Raw genomic sequence first — 12,461 nt, forward strand, 5'->3', positions numbered from 1 at the left:
TTCTTTTATGGTGTCTAAAGAGGAGGTGGTTGCTAGGGTTGTAGCTTGGACATTTCTTGGTTTTGACTGACAGACTTGGATCATGTAAGTTTCTCCACCACTCATAATACCTCTGATTTTAATCAATTAACACAACCAATTATGTATATGTATAACATGATGAATAGAGGATTCTCCCCGAAAATTCAATCAGAGGACACAGTTTTTGCCACATCAAGCCCTTTTCTTCCAATTCAAGATATCTAGGAGCGTGTTTGAATAGAAATGAATTATGAAGAGTTTGCTAAGGGGTGTAACATTTCCATTTTTTGAAGTGGGGCATATCTGTAGCTCCATGCAGGTGGGGGTCCCAGATTGTCTACAGGTAGATAGGTACATTGTAAGGAATAAGCACGTGTTTGGTATTTCTTATTATCTCCCATAGAATAAAGCTAATGTACTTCCACCACCACCCCCCCATGAATGGATTAAATACCAAGAGTCTATAGGAACAATAAAGCAGAGGTTAGACTTATGTGAAAGATATAGTCTGTACTGTGTGAAAATAGAAGACCTCAATGGTCTGTTATGGCAGTGTTGTGGCTAAGCCTCCCCCCTTTACCCATTGCAATGTGAATAAAATGAAAATAAAACTGGTACTATGTGGGAAAGGAAAATAGTTACCTCTAAGTTCTCATCTTCTCTGTCCCAGTCAGCCTCTCCTTTCTCTGACCAGGAAGAAAAGTTATCATCTCCTCTACTTTTCACAACTCATGCTGCTTATTTATTATTTTAATTGGTAGTGAATTGCAAGCAGACAAAGCATACCTCAGGCAGACATTACTGAATACAGCACTCCAAAGGCACAAGACACTGTGCCAAATGGTGAGGCAGTTTCATTAATAACAATCAAAGCTGCTCCTGCAGTCCTTTATACCTAAGCATTTCCCCAGCTGTTTGCAAACATTGTATTAACAGACCTCTGCTCAAGCAGTGTGGGCAAACAAACCAGCCATCAGGATGATAGAAAAGCACTTTAGGGAGATGCCTAAGATCTCTTTATTTTCAGTTTCACCAACCATTGGGATCTCCCAGAGGAGCATGCCAAACTCTCCAGCTGTTGCTGCTGTGTTAGAATCTATCATGTGTCCTAGACAGTAGAAATGACTGGAAGGCATGGACAAATTGGGAGGGTTTATTTTTATTTATTCTTTATTTTTTAAAAGGAAAGTAAAAATGAACAGCCCAGAGGAAGAAGAGATCAGTTAAACCCAAAGCAAACAGAATCCATTTCCCTAGAGCTAGACAACTTGGGGAGACCATTTCTACTATATTCTTTCAAGGAAATATAGAATAAATCACTGTGTCTGGGAATGAGGAGCAAGGACCTAGAAGACAAATGTGCCATGCAGAAATGACTGCTATCAGCATATTCACAATTCTCAAACTGGAACATGACTAGTTCTGTGAACTGAAGAGAGAGAGAGAGAGAGAGAGAGAGAGAGAGAGAGAGAGAGAGAGAGAGAGAGAGAGAGAGAGAGATCTGTTATATGTAGTCAATGGGGGAAGGGAAGAATACAAAAGATAATTTGTCAAAACAGAAAAGAAAAAAAACCTCTTCAAGACATTTTTTGCCACATCTTGTCACAATGTATATAAGAACCTAGTCTCTGCATAAAACCAGGAGACAGATTTCTCTCTAATGCTTTCTGCACATGAAGGAAGCAAGGCTAAAGGTGGTTTAACTAACCGCCCCAAGACCACTTACAAGGATTTTAGCTCAGGCTGCCTATTTACAAAATGTGTTTCCTTATCAGCTCTGCAGAATACATTTCCTTCAGAAATAAATAACTGTAAATCTTCTTTGTAAGTTGGCTGCTTCCTATGCCTGTGCACTTGTCATGTCGGTTGCTGGATTTGGGGTTTGTTTATTTGCTCTATTTTGTGAAACTTCAAGGAATCACTGCTTCAGTTTCGGATACTGAGCTGTACCCTGTTCTTACAACCTTGGATATGATGTGTTCATTGTCTTTACTAGAAGAAATAATTTTTGAAAAACACTATGCAGAACAGTGGATAAAGCAGAATCTAGAACCAAAGACAATAAATACATGATAAGCATAAGCAGTCTGTGCTATGCCTGGAGGTTTGAGAGTATTCAGCTGTAATTGGGTAAAACTAACTTGGAGTTAGCTTTTCTGATGATCTCTCCTAAGAAGGAGTTAGATATACACAAAAGAGTAATGAATGGGAAACAAATCCCAATTCATAACTTACTTGGCCATTTCCTTAAAATAAGGCTCTTGGAAAAGTGAGTTGGCACATGTGATTTAAGATCTGATTTAGATCTGTTTTCTATGTATGTCTTATCAACTCTGATGTTGCATATGGTTCAGGCAGTGACCAGCATGCTTAGATGCATATTCGAAGAGAAGAAAGACCTGTATCAACTATTCAAAGAATGCTCATAACTAATATATGGAAAAAGAGACTGCTAAAGATGAAGCCAACAGTGGGCATATAGCCTTTAAGTCACCAGAACCCTTAAGTCACATACAATCTTTAGGATATTGTGGTGTCAATGTTCTGTATTCTTAGGGGTTGGCTTAGCAGATTCTCCTCCCTATCCGTGTGTTGAAGGAACAGAACTCAGCACATGCAGTGTAATAAAATCTGCTGTCTTTATTTTTCACTCTGTGTTTAATCAGTAAACGTAGCTCAGCTTAGCAGCCATTCCACATCAATCATTCATAGAGATCAAGAGATGTTTTGTTCAGAGAAGATGCAATTGGAGCTCCGGGGAAGCCTTGCCTTTATTCCTACATGGCTTCAATTAAAATCTTACCAATGCACTGTATCTTCCTCTTGCCAGTGTGATGGAGAGTTTAAACAAAGATCTATGATGGTTCTCAAATGAGTCAGGGTAATAAGTTCAAAGCCACATTGTAAAATAAATCAAACTGTAATCCTGAGAGAAATGAAGACACTTTAAAGAAACGCTTGTCCCCCTCCTCTCAGCTGTCAGAATTTTGAGACAATGTACTCCAAGAAATGGAAGTTTCCTTTGATTTTTCATGGCAGGAGAAGGAAATACTAAAGCCAACTGGGGGAGCAAGTTGTCTCCTCAAAAAATATTTCACCAAGTTTTAACTTATCAGACTACGTGTGGGAGATACTGGAACAAGAGGAAACCATGCTGGTTCAGTAAGGAACAAAAGCACACCTGGACCTGGACCATTTGAGTATGCATACCATTTAACTTCCACTGAAACTCAAACCTCAGTTCAGAATGCCAACAAGGGACTTGTGGCATTTCAGGGCCTCCTTGTTCCTCATCTAGTTGTAGCCACATTTAATACATCTACCATTTTTGCTTTTCACATCATTTTCCCTTTTAGTTAGCTAACAACTGAAGATGTGTGTCCCAGCCTAACTCGTTAAATATGCCTATACTATTGCTATGACTCTAACACTTTAGTTAACAAAAACACCATGCTCTTAATTCTAAACCTGCCCAGAGTTTCTCTTCCTGGGTTCTCTATATAAGTTTACTTAAACAGTCCATTGATGATCAATAGGAATAACCTCTGCTTGTCAGCAAAGTCCCGAAAGAAAAATAATCCATGTATAGAATTTACCTAGCCCAAGTCATAGGAATGCCCCAAATTTTATTCTTAACCTCTATTAAGAGAAGATGAAGCTGAGACTGTGTTATAAGCAGCTGCATCAAAGTTACTCTTCTCTCAGGATGTCTGTATTCTGCTTCCTCTAAGACTGAATGATCAGGACCCCTAGTTTCTCATGACCTCATTCTTTCCATATCTCAATGATACAACAAGCAATGAATCCATGTTAATATGTCAGTACTTACTATGTCAGCAATGGGTGTTCCTATGTCAAGATGATGCTTTCCTATTGTTTTGATCAAAATACATTGGTAATCCAAGACACTTAAAATAGAAATATGCCAAAGAATGATAGTTTTTATTTGTCTTTTTTTTGTTACACTTAGCCAAGATCTCTTAAATCTCTTGTGTGGTATGATCTTCAAATAGATGATATGATGTCATGAATTTCCAACTGGTGGGTGGTTCCAGAGCTCTCTTAATTGAGCATTATTTCTGCAAACATCCCCATGTCCATATATTCAGAGGTTCACTAATATTTCATTCACTATATCTCCCCCTTATATCATTATTGTTTATGATACTTGCTGAATTTTCCATACCTGGATATGTTCATAGTTAAAGTATCATAAAAGTTTCTAGCATTTCTTTTTAAACTTGGACTGTTCTGAATTTACTATTATCAATTGGATATAGCTTGTCTTACCAGAGCCCATGCTCTCAATGCTTGGTAACCAATGTGACAAAGTCCAAATTTTAAATGAGTGCATCTATATAAGCTTTTAAGATATATTTGAGAAACAAGTTAAAATATAGATTAGATGAGGAACATCTAGAAAGCAAAGCATAACACACAACTGAAAAAGAATGAGTTCTGTTTCTGTGGAATCTCTTATGTAAAATAAACAATGGTCCAAAAATCTTCTGAAATGGTAGTTTAGGGTTTTAAAGAGTCTATATGCCTAGTTGCATGAAATAGAAGCAAGAGAGAGAGAGAGCAGAACCAAGCTGGGACAATAAAGTTTGGCTAAGGCAGGTTTTGAAAGCCTTCTGACTAGGCTTCTGTGTGAAGTATGTGTTCACTACCCGCAAACTACTTTGCAAGAGGACAATGACCATTGTCCAAAGTGTCTAAGGGACTCTGCCTTTTCTCTTGTTCTACCAATTCCAGTCTTACTAAATATAAGAATCTGTGTCATGGATAGTTCCAAATTCCTCATGGATAGCTCCAAATTGTCTCTGTGTCATGGGTAGTTCCAAATTCATCTGAAATCTGCACATGTATTTTAGGTGCTTATTTTCTAGTTTTGCCTGTTTCACCTCCTTAGACATCAAGACTCATTGACAGGATAGCTACCATTTAACTGAATAGGCAAAGTGATGAATGCCAAAAGTGTGATTGCCTTAAAAATCCTGAAACAAGTTCAATAGCTTATGTCAAGGCTGCTTAGCAGTAAAAGAAAGAGGAAAGGTACACTGATAAAATAACTGATTTAACCTGGTGCAAAGGCAGCTGTGATATTTATATCCATGCACATATACTGGAAGAAAAAGGGACAAGAAAATATATGACAGTAAAAATTAAATTCCAGGATTAATGTGGTCTGTTGACTAAATGGAAATGGGAAGAGAGACAGTACTTTTTGTGTGTACTTGATCACATCTGCACTGATGGCCACCCAACTAAAGTTCACAGCTCTAAAGATTCAGCAAGGAATCTTCTGATATTTTGTGGAGAAGAAAAGTGAGATAAAGAAGTCAACAAAGATGATTTGCTAATGAGAAAGAAAATATGTCCTAGATACCTGAGTTTCATTGGATGGAAACTCATGGGTAACAGAGAGACAATAACCACTCAATAACTCACAGCATTCCTTGGTTACACCTCAAAATTCATTATTATAATTTTAAAGCAATTCTTCCATTAGTGAAAGTTACAAACACATCCAAACTTAATTATACAAGCCCTTGGCTGATTTCAACAATAGCAAATTGGTAATTTATTTATTGGTGAAGTGTTTGACTTGTGCCAGATCTTACAGGTAAACTGTATAATTAATATCTTTGCATACACTGTCTAGTTAGTTAGCTTGTTGGCCACAGTAATTTTACACATTATATCCATTTTATAGAAAATGCATTAGAGACTGAAGGTGCTAAAAATATTGCCCATTAGCATCAAGTTACACAATAGTAGTTCCACATACTTCCACATGTGTCTATATCCGATTGACCACAAAGCACAATTGAGGTTTGAGCTTTTATGTTTAAGGACTTTTAAGATGAAGTGGAAATTAGGATTTGGGTTTTATGCTCCTTAAATGTTGGCAACATTTTCTTCCAAGTACTAAGTGCCAAAAATGGGGTGGGGGGAAAGCAATATTGTGCGTAACATTCAGCCTGCAGGCTGGCTGTTTACAAATTCTGCTGAGCCTAATAGCTTACAGTTTACAGTAGGAGCATAAGCATGGAAGTTCAGTAAGCAGGTTAAGAATATAGAAATAGAGCCTCATTTCATGTTTTATGTAATCCCATATGGCATTCTCTTGTAACTCATTATAAATATTCATCACATGCTTTTTGTGAGACTGACACTATGCTAGATACCGAGGAATCAATGATAAATAAGAGATAAAGCCTCTGTTCTTGTGGGAAAGAGACAGGATGTGAGGCAAATAAAATTGACTACAATATATATATATATATATATATATATATATATATATATATATATATAGAGAGAGAGAGAGAGAGAGAGAGAGAGAGAGAGAGAGGGAGAAGGAGAAGTTCTAAATGAGGGAAAAAAGAAACCAAGTTGTAGAACTTCATTCTGATTGTAATATTTCATATGTAATTTGTGATATAAATGAATTAAGCTTATGTTAATGTGCAAAATTTGGTATATCCTTCTCCTCTCCAGGAAAGAGAAAATGTGAATGGTATGGTCCAATAGAATGAAGGATAAAATGGCAAGCTGCACAGCTAAAGAACCAGTAAGAAATGAAGTTAAGAAAGGCATTAAGATTTCTGAGTTTATTCAGAGCAGTGACTCTATCCTCAAATATTAGATTGTAAAGAGATTGAGGAACATGACAGATACATTCACATGTCTGGCAAATTCATGAAGAAGTAGATTGTGGTGGGTGATATCATTGTATATGCTGTGAATATACACTGCTCTGATTGGTTGATGAATAAAACTGTTTGGCCAATGGTGAGGCAAAATAAGGTTAGGCAGGATATTCTAACTAGAGAGAGATAAAAGAGAAAGACATAATTGAGGAGAAACTGCTAGCTGCTGCCAGAAGAAGCAAGATGTAAAGTACTGGTAAGCCACGAGCCATGTGGCAAAGTACAGATTTATAGAAATGTGTTAATTTAAGATATAAGAGCTGCTACATAGCAAGAAGCCTGAGCCTTTGGGCTATATAGTTTTAAAATAATATAAGCCTCTGTGTGTTTACTTGGGTCTGAATTGCTGCTGGACTGTGGGGCTTCAGGAGCTGGGTAGGACCAGAGAAAACTTTCAGCTACAGGATTGTCTAGGTCAAGATTTAATCCATAGAGTAAAACTTGAAGGCTATCACTAAAATCAGGAGAGAAGACACCTGTACAATAGTTAATGTAAGTGGCCTGAGAAGAAGAATATCAAAAATCCCTAACTTAGGTCTATGGGAAAGAAAGGAACTCAGAGGATCTCAGGCTTCAAGGGTCACAACAGACAAAAACAATGAGCAAGCAGTAGCATCCTGTTTTCTATGTTCTTCCCACCTCCCAAGTATCAATGAAACAAAAGGGTTAAAATTTAAGGTTTTGTCCTACATATGAGTGGTTGAAATGAGGACTGTATGATGGAGATAGAAGAAAAACCAGAGATGCGTCCATGAATGGAAAACAAACATAGGGACCTCCAGAGCCTAGAGGTCAGACTTCCCATTTCAACTGTATCATATAGGTGTCTGGAGCTTGAGATTCTCATCAGGCACAAAAGACAAAAGTTGAACAAACTATACTTGAACAACTCTCTTTAAGCCCAGCAGGGAACTGCATTGCAGGTTAGACTATTGCCTTAAGACTAAGGAAACAGGCAATACACAGAGGGGCTCACACTTCTCAGAACATAAGCATGGGATCAAAATCATCCAGGGATACAATGCCATGTTAGTGAGCAAGTGGATAAACATGGAAAGACATTCCTTGAGGATTCCCATACTCAGTGAGCTTTGCTTCTATGAGCATCACATGTTCTTGAACAATCTTCTTCAATTTTAGCTAAAAGGGGGTGAGTGAGGTTGTAGTTATTTAGAGAAAAAAAGTACTTAGCATACTCTGTTCTTAAAAAAAGATTATCTTCAAGGAAAACTGCTTTATAAGAGCTCAACACACTGGTATTTTACCAGAGTCCTAAGTATCTGAGAAAAGAGAAATATTGTAATTTTTAAAAATACAGAAACACACCAAGACTTAATCACTGGACATCCAATTACAAGTAGAATTTCATGAGAAAGCTATTATTATTATTATTATTATTATTATTATTATTATTTGGTAAAGCCATTATCAGAGAGAAAGAAACTTGTATTCCTGATTTAAGAGGCAGGACAAAGTATGGTGCCATCTAACCCGTAATGAATAAGTCAACAATATATAAAAACAGACCATATAGAAAAGGAAAGAAATAATTAAGTTGAAAAATTCAAATAAGAGTTGGTTATGGTATCAAATTTGTACTACCAACACCTGAGAGAGAAGACTTACAAATTTGGGGCCAGACTGAGGTATACACCAAGAACATTTTCAAAACCCAGAGAGATGCATCAGTGGGTAAGACCAGTAGCTGAACAAGCTTGTAAATCTGAGTTTGCTCCCTGAAACCTGTTAAATTCCTGATGCTCTAGAGAGCATGCATCTACAATCCCAACACAGCTATAGAGAGATGGGAGGCAGACATGAAAACTACTTGGAAGCTCATAGGCCAGCTATCTGGAGTACATAGGACAAAATCAGAAACAGACAAAGGAGAGACCTTGTCTCAATAAAGGAGAAGGCAAAAACAATTTTCAAAAGTTATCCTCTGACCTGTACATATATGGCACATATGTGCCCATACTCTCTCACACACATACAATTACTTGATATTTTGAGTGAGGTAATAATTAAATTGAACAAAAATGAAGAAAGAGGAGGAATTGAAATGGAAGCTAGGCCTATGAACAGTTTACATTTCTGTAGTTAAGGATCTGAAAGAAGTGGCTGTTTTCAATGTATTCTGTGAAAGCTGAAAGTGGCAGACAGAGGATAGACAAGAGAGACAGCTGGAGATAACTCCATGCAGAGAAAACAGGGCCCAGGTGAGGAGTTTCCCTTATTGGTTTTTAATATTGATAGGGAGGAGTGTGAATGTGGAAGGTAGATTTCTCAGGGAGTCTCACAAAGAAAGAAAATCAGGAGATTAAAAAGACATCCCCAGACTAGGAGGACCAAAAAGAAAGCATATTCAGGAAAACAAAAAGATGAATCTGAAAAGACCAAATAATTCAAGAAAGGTCACCAGATACAAATTTAAACCAAGTTCAAGTATTGTCCTAATAATCAGAAATGAAAGTAATTTGTTATTCAAATCATGAATCATGAGAAAGACTTGCAAGACAAGAATGTGCAAGCACTGCTTGCTTTTTCCAGGTCACCATCAATTTTTTTCTTCACTTTGTCATGGTCCTGTTAATATAAACAGTTTATAGATATGAATACACATGCATACATATAACATACACACACACACACACACATATATACATGACATACATATATTTATATTTTTACTCAGGGTTTTTTACAGTAACAACTTACAGAATGAATCTCTCTACTTATCTCTATTTCTGTCTCTCTACAAAGGGAAAAATTATAAACCCATATATATATATATATATATATATATATATATATATACATATATATATTAATATACACACATATGCACAAACACACACACACACATACACACACACACACACACAATTACTCAATGGATGGCTGTGAACAGAAAGTCCAAGGATCCAGTAGCTGCTCAGTCCACAAGGCTGGATGTCTCACCTGGTTTTTCAATGAATGTGGGAATCCCAAAGAAGTAGGCTCTAATGTCAATGACAGAATAAATGTACTAGTAAGGAGAGGGAAAGTAGACAAAAAGGAAAGCTGCTTGCTTCTATTTCCTTATATAGACTTCCAGAAGAAGTATGGCCCAGATTAAAGGTATGTCTTCCTACCTCATAGGTCTACACTAAAACTGGATTCACCCACTTCAAACCAAGCAAAAAATGTTCACAAGTGTGCCCTTCATTTCTGGATTGTAGTTCTTTCCACATATAGTCAAGTTGACAACAAATAATAGCCATCACAATATTTACATGCTTGAAAGAAAATTCTTCTGAACCCTCTGTCCTACCACCACCCCTCTTGGAGACTTGTTGTCCCTCTATTTCCAACTTCTTTAAAATTTATTTTCCTTTCTATAATCTGGCTTCTTGTTTTATTCAACACTACAGTCTGTTTTGTGTGACAAGTTTTCAATTTATGTTTGTATCCAATCTTATTGAGAACACATCATGAACTTGACATTTTGCTATAAGAGTATGTGAATGCCCTCTGGTATTGTATAACCCAATAGGAATAGACAGGGATATTTGGAATGAAAATAATGATGCAAATGATTCACAACTGGAGAAAGTCATTAATTCTATTTGTGATTTATCAATGAAAGGCATCAAAAGGGAGACCAGACTCCATGTTGCCGATAGAGATTGAACAGGTAGGGTAAGTGAAGTACAGAACTATACAGAAAAGACACTGTGAGTCAAATTTTGGAAGTCTCTTGAGTGTACTTTTGGAGGTTTTTTGTTTTGTTTTTGTTTTTTTGTTTTGTTTTTTAATATCTATTTTTTTATTATGTATACAGTGTTCTGCCTGCATGTGTACTTGCATGACAGAAGAGGGCATCAGATCTCATTACAGATGGTTCTGAGCTACCATGTGGTGGCTGGGAATTGAACTAAGGACCTCTGGAAGAACAGCCAGTGCTCTTAACCTCTGAGCCATCTCTCCAGCCTGAGTGTATATCTTTATAAGGTATAAATTGTAAACTTCATGCACATGTGCACACAGAAACACACACACACACACACACACACACACACACACACACACACACACAATCATATCTACTTGCAAGTAACTCTCTTACCAACTAATAGTTCACTGTCTTGTACATCGATAGCATTTCATCATTAATTATTGGAAGAATATATAAATGATAAAATACTTCTCTCAACAGCTACAGATTAAATTATAAAAAGAACAAATGGACATTTTTCTTTGTGAACAGAAACTGTCCATTGCTCTGTGTGTTTCTTAAGTTGCAATGATGATTAGCAACTCCTGCCAGAATCAAAATATCATCTAAATCAACTCTCAAAAGTAATTCTATTGCACACCTTATTGCCTTCTGGCTTCTATTCCAGAATGCCTGGACTCTGATTATAAATATATCATTTGTATTTGCATGTATTTGTTGTGTAGTTTTCATTATGAAAACTAGATTTCTACTATCATTGCACATGGACTCGGCTTTTATTAGCAAGGCTGTTTGGAAGATGGGCTGCTCCAGGTTATAATGGAAATTTCTTAGTGTGGGGGAAAAAAAAGCACTGCTTCCCCTCCTGTGAATGTTTTATTTGCATTTAAGACTCTTGTAAAACTCTATTAATCACCATTCTCTTATTTTAATAATTTCTCACTTTAGAATTTGAGTAATGCAATACAATAGTAATATTCATTTTGCACTGCCAATAGCTATGGTAACTTTTGTGAAAATATACTAAAAGTGTGTTGCAAGAACAGAGATGTAAAACAAGCAATAGTGAGAGAGGGAAAAAATGATTAAGAAGTAAGGAGAAGTGGAGTAGGGGAAACAGAATCCCATACCTCTTATAAGCCAACTGTTTCATTCATTGACAATGAGTATTTTTATGCTTCCAATATACTCAATGGTAAAGAACCACTAGGGAATTAATTTTATGTGAGCATAATAGTCACTTTTATCTTCTCTGTAATAAAACTGTTTTCTTGGAGACCATAGCTCAGTTTGTTCCCAAGGTTCTTCTGTGCATTTCCCATCACTCAGTTTACAGGCTACTCTCAAAGTCACCATCCAAGGTATAAAACTGTGTCGGACTGCATTGTGTAGCAATCTAGGCCATGTCAATTCCATGTCACCTCTGAGGGCAACTAGGTGGATTAAAGGTATATTTAACACAAAGAAAGAGGGGTTTGTATTAGTCTTAGTTACTTTTCCACTGCTGTGATGAAGCATCCTGCCTAAATCAGCTTATAGTAGGAACATTTTTGGATTTATGGTTCCAGAGAATTTGGGGGCATAATGGTGGAGACTGCATGGCAGCAGGTAGCAGGCAAGCAGGCAGAGGATAGTGGGCAGAAGGCGGAGGGTAGAGGGCAGAGGGCAGCGTGACATGGTGGATGGAGTTGGATATTGATAGCTGGGAATCTTCAACAGGAACCACAAGCAGGAAGCAGAGATAGGAATGGGTAGTGTGTGAGGCTCAAAGCCTTACCAGAGTGACATCCTTCCTCCAGCGATTCACACCTACTAAGACTATGTAAACCATGCCACCAATGTGAACCAAGTATTCAAATGCCTGAAAATATGAGAAGTTTTTCTCATTCCAACCATCACAAAATTTTAAGAGAATAGTTGAGAAGCATCAGTGAAGTCATTAGCTTAGTGTAATTCAATATGAACACCTGCCTGATATGAGCTCTAGGCAACTTTAACCTGCCTAG

The sequence above is a fragment of the Onychomys torridus genome, chromosome 1 (genome assembly GCF_903995425.1).
Source record: "Onychomys torridus chromosome 1, mOncTor1.1, whole genome shotgun sequence".
NCBI classification, from domain to species: domain Eukaryota; kingdom Metazoa; phylum Chordata; class Mammalia; order Rodentia; family Cricetidae; genus Onychomys; species Onychomys torridus.